The 5,590-nt window shown below is 48.4% G+C and overlaps 1 pseudogene; it reads right to left on the bottom strand.

Annotated features, from left to right (window-relative positions):
* Positions 1-739: 739 nt before the first annotated feature.
* LOC106000939 overlaps positions 740-5,590 on the bottom strand; it is a 27,600-nt pseudogene continuing 22,749 nt past the window's right edge.

The raw sequence follows: 5,590 nt of genomic DNA, 5'->3' as shown, positions 1-5,590 counted from the left end.
TCTTTGGGATAGATAAAAATCTATGTGAACTCTAAGTCATTTACTGCTTACAGCTTCTGCTTAAGATGAAGGAGTTATTTATCACTTGAGGGAGATGATACCACACAATGGGTGCTTGTGATTAAGATTGTATTATAGTATTGGTGCTTGATATGTCAGGAAATTGTGATCTCACTTTGTACACTTACACCCCTGTGCCCTACTCAATAAATACCTTGTCAAATGGACTCAGGGCACCGGAAGGTGGCAAAAGGCTTCAGGCTCCTGGTGCCCCAAACCTCAATTCCAGGACCTGGTGTCTGTTCCCGCCTCATCCCAGGTTGTCTCAAGTTAGGACAGAGCTTCCACACAAGATCAATTGGGGGGAAGACAACCCCTTCCCCAGGACATCCAGCAAACCCTCAGGCAGCCTCCTGCTGTGGGCAGCCCACTGTCCACACCTGAGGGACCTCCGCAGCCTTTCACCCAGGTCGTCTTTGTTAAACAGAACACTAAGGCATGTTTGTCAGCCCTCGGTGCCGTGGCCCCATTTATTTCAGCAAGAACACACACGGGTCCCTTTGTGCTCCTCACGTGCAGGTGGCTGCCACCCGTCCTGGTGATTGCACCAAAGATGTGACAGGCAAAGTCAGACCTCCTGATTCGAGTGACAGACTAATGCTATGATTTCTGCCCAGTCCTGTCACCTCCATAAGATGGGGACATAAGTCTTCATCCCAACACACAAGGAGCTAAATCTGGGCTTAGTCCCACGAGAACAGCTCAGGAGGAAGTCCCACCATCTTCTCCCGGAATGTTTCCTCGAAGGCTTGGGTCTGGGCTGGGGTGAAGTGGCTCTTCCAGTCCCCCATGATACCTAGGCCATGGAAAAACAATGACACCAGACTGGGTCAGGGCAGGAAGGCACTGTCCCCTGGTGTCCCTTCTGCCCTCTGCCTGCCCCGAGGTTGAGGCCACAGATCTCCTTGGGAGATGGACTCCACAGCCACCACACTCCATGTCCAGTGCTCTCCTCTCAAGTTCTGGCCCCTGCCACCAGAGGGGCACATCCTCCCCAGATGTGTGGTAGTCGGAAAGCTAAGGATGTGGACTTATAGTCACACAATAGCATTTTTATTTAATAGGAAGTTGAATAGAGTTTTTATATAATAGAGTTAAGTGTATGTACATATGTGCATGTGTGTGCAAGTGTGTGTCTATACAAGAGTTTGAACTCAGGGCCTAGGTACTGTTTGGGAGTTATTTTCTGCTCAAGCCTTGTGCTCTACTACTTGAGCCACAATTCCATTTTCTGTTTTTTTTGATAGTTAAGTGGAGAGAAGGAATCTTCTGGGCTATGCTATGCCGTCTGGATTTGAACTATGATGCTAAGATCTCAGGTTCCTGGGCAGCTAGGATTACAGGCCTGAGCCATGCATACCCAGCTGGTACTTACACTTTGTTTTCTTTTCAGATCCACTTACTATCACATGATTTGTTTGTCTGTTGTAGGACTTATACTCTGGACCTGGGCACTGATCTTGAGCTTCTTTTGCTGAAGGCTTGCCACTCTACCATTTGATCCCCAGCTCCACTTCCAGTTTACTTTGTTTTAACACAAGCTGGAAGTGAACATCCAGCCTGTTCCTGGCTGATCCATGGCCAGGAGTGTGTGGTTGGAGACCAGATTTCTTTCCCTGGCTTCCAGCACCTCCTTCCCTGGGACATTTCCATACCTTTCCTGGTGATTTTCAAACCAGCAGTAACAAGCTCCTCTGGGACTTCAGCGAGGTTGGACATCTTGTTCTCCTTCATTGCCTGGAAGGAACTGTTCTCCAGGACCAAGTCCAGCTCTCCAGGTTCCAGCACCTTCCCCAGGAACCCACAGATCCTCTCTACCATGCTCCTCGGGTCCTAAGGAGAGAAAAACACGGCTCAGGTATGAGAGGGGATAACACAGAGCATGACTGAGGAGGAGGGAGCAGGAGAAGAGAGAAACAGCAGAAGGCAGTGGTAGGGGCAAGGATGGGTGGCCTGTGGAGTTGGGGGCATGACTCAGTGGGTAGAGCACTAGCCAAAAAGCAAAACACAGGTACTGAGTTGAAAACACCATCTCAAAACAAAAATAAAGAAAAGGAGGCTGAGAGGAATGCGGGAAGTAATAACACACAACAGGATGTAGAAAGTTGACATAGAAAGTTGGGATGGAGAATGGGGGGAGGATATTGGGGAAGAAGATACTGGAGGAGCAGGGGAGACGGTAGAAGGGGTGAAGAGGGCCGTGGTCTGGTGCATGTAAAATCAATCATTACCTTTTTCATCTGCTCATAACTGAGGACTAGCACATTCTCCTTTTCCCTCATGGACATCTAGCCCCGGACGTGATCAAACCATGATCCGTAAGGCACTGCATGGGGAAGAGTGGGGCAGCATGAAAAGTCTTCACCATTCCCGATCCGCATGGTGGTTACAGCAGGGATCCCTCTGGTCCCTGTCACCTTCACCAGAGTGTAACTAAGAAATAAGTCCTGTCTCTTTATAGCCTCGAAGAGAGAACACTACCTGAGTACTGGTGGCTCACGCCTGTCATCCTAGCTACTTAGGACACTGAGATTTGAGGATCACTGTTCAAACCAGACTGGGCAAGAAAGTCCATGAGAGTGTTATTGCTAATGAACTATCAAAAAACCAGAAGTGGCGTTGTGGCTCAAGTGGTAGAGTGCTTGCCTTGAGCTAAAGAGCTGAGGGACAGCACCCAGGCCCAGAATTCAAGCTCCATGACTGGAAGAAAAGGGGAAGGGAGGGAAAATGAGGGAGGGAGAGGGAAAGAGAGCAAACACAAGCACTGTGGAGCCAGGATATAGATTTCTAAGCAATTTTTTCCTGTAGTACAACCTTTGTTCTATCTGAAGCAGGTCACCAAAGGCCACTCCAAAATCTCTTACCCGGACAAAGAGCTCCGCACGCCCTCACAGAACTCAGGCTGAGGGCCTTCCATGCCAGCTTGGTCCAAATCCCTCATTTGCACAACTGAGCACAAGTCTGAGTGCAAGGCCTGAGCTGTGACACACAGCACACGAGGCACCTCCCATCGCTGCCCATGGCTCCCAGCAGGTCAGTCTGCAGAGGCCTTGGTGTGGTTTATTCTAATGGAAACATCTTTGCTTGAAATCAGGGCCAGAGCACTGTCCCTCGGTTTCTACACTCCTCTCTACCACTTGAGCCACACCTTCACTCCCTGCATCATGATGATTAAGTGGGTATGAGAGCCTCAAGGACTTTCTGCCTGGGTTGGCTTCCAACTCTGACCCTCAGCTCTCAGCTCCTGAGTAGCTGAGATTATAGGCATGATCCACCAGCCCTGACTATAGATCCAAGTGTTAAGAGATGTTGAATCAGGGGAGAAACAACTCATCAAGCACCTCTACTGGTTGTGAAGCTAAACCCAGAGGGCCTGAGATACCAGATGATGAGGTACATAGAGCACAGATGTGGGGTCCCCCCATCCTTCATACCCAACTCAGGCCATGGACCCCTCACAGAACCATGGACAAGTGACAAAATTACAAGCATGAGGAATGACCCAGAACTTTTGCATGACTAGAAACAGAGAGATCCTAACTTCAAGAGAGAAACTCTGACACGGACAGCCAAACAAATTTATAATATAAAAATACGTAGGGAAGGTAGAGTTGGGTTGTGTGGGAAGCCAGTGAGCAGCTGTGAGCCAACATCTGGGAGTAGAGCACACAGGAGGGGGCGGGTCCTCCATGTCTACGGAAACTCCAGGGGCTCAAAACACCTTGGGACCTTCCATCATGGGAGAAGTCTGGTGCTGCCTTTAGCCAATGTGAGTTCTGAGAGGAGGAAGCATTGGACCCACAGATGGTGAGATTTAAAGCAGACCTTGGGGTGAGGGGACACTCAAAGAGGTTTAAATCCTTCTCCATTCACTTCACAGTCTACTCACCATATTCTTGCAAGAACCATTCAAAAAAATTGTTCCAGTGACTCTGGTTTCTTAGCCAGATTTGTAAAACATTGGAAATAATAAGCAGATATAAGGACATCCTTAGGATTTCTGATGGCATAGATCATCTTCAAGGGAGAAAGGAGAGAATTAAACAATATTCCCATCATTTCTTGAATTCTTGGTGCTGTCCCTCAGCTTGTCAGCTCAAGGCTAGCACTCTACCACTTGAGCTATAGCCCCACTTCCAGCTGTTATATTTTTGCATATGTGGTGCTGAGGAATGTAATCCAAGGTCTCAGGCATTCAAGGCAAGCACTCTACCACTGAGCCACCTTCCCAGCCCCTGTTTAGTGTATTTTAGTCATAGCTCAATCAATGCCAGTATTTTGTCATCTAATAAGTCTACACTGTCTATGTCAACTGAATACTGATATTCTTGCCATCTGCCCTGACCCCCATCATTCTATTATCGCACCAGGACTTTGGCAGTTCTGGGTTTTGTATATGAGTGCAATAGTACACAGTTTTTTTCTTTTTTGTTTTGTTTTGTTCTATGGCCTTGACTCATGTTGTTTCAAATGGCAAAATGTCCTGATAATAGTAGAGCATGGGTCTAAGTAGGAAGCATTATGCTCACCTTTGTTCCTCAGCTCCACCCATATCTGAGCTGCCTCCTGCCCTGAAGATCTTGCCATACAGCTGGCCCCTCCCTCTCTCCACCCAGACCCACCTGAGCTCCCACCTTTCCTCACTTCCTACCCTCAGCCCCTGCTGCTGCTAGATAGTGGAGGTGGTCATGAGCTCTCTCTCTCTGGGGGATATATGTCTCCTCTAATACACCTTGTAACCTTCTTTCTCCAGTGACTGTCTTCCTCTGCATGGTCCCCTGGGAAGGATATGATGGATCCTTTCATGAGCTGTCTGCTTTTTCAACAGTGTTTAATATTCCACTTTGATCTCTCAACTTGTTTGGGATTGTGCAGCCATTTCTCTGGGGATATTTGGGTTTAATGCAGCTGTTAGCTGTGGCTGAAATTCTTCAGTGCCCCCACTGGTTGTGGTTTTCAGCACATTTCCCTTGCAGTGTGCCCTCAGTGCTCCCTCCCCACTCCCCGTGCTCCTTCACACAGGTTCCCTGGCCTGCCAGTGTCTTGTGTTTACCCCAAGTTTTCCAGGTCCTAACTATGGCCCATCATGATTCTTCTATTTGAGATCATGCTTTTTCTCCAGGTAACCTCAGAATCATCCTTTTCATTTTATGAACTATGGAGCACCTCAAAAACACCTATTAAAAAATCTGCTGCCAACCTTGGAGTTTGAACAGGGCCTGGGGGCTGTCTGCGAGCTGTTGCATGCAATACTGTCACAATACCACAGGGCCACAGGTCTTCAATCATGAGCTACTACACCATTCCTACGTGGAACACAGTTGGGAGTGAGGCCATAGCTCTGGGCTTTCCCACGCAGGCACAGGCCCCTCTGCTCACCTGATTTGGGGTAGGTCACCCTGATGATGTCTTAGTCCTCAGCACCAGCTCCTCATGGACTGCTTTTATGCGTTCAGGGTAGAAATCCACAACAGGGAAAGGAATGCCCTGGTACCACATGTAGTCCTGAGCCATGGCAGAGTCTTGGGTG

This window comes from Dipodomys ordii, unplaced genomic scaffold (genome assembly GCF_000151885.1).
Source record: "Dipodomys ordii isolate 6190 unplaced genomic scaffold, Dord_2.0 Scaffold250, whole genome shotgun sequence".
NCBI lineage: Eukaryota > Metazoa > Chordata > Mammalia > Rodentia > Heteromyidae > Dipodomys > Dipodomys ordii.
This window is presented reverse-complemented; position numbering and strand designations above follow the sequence as displayed.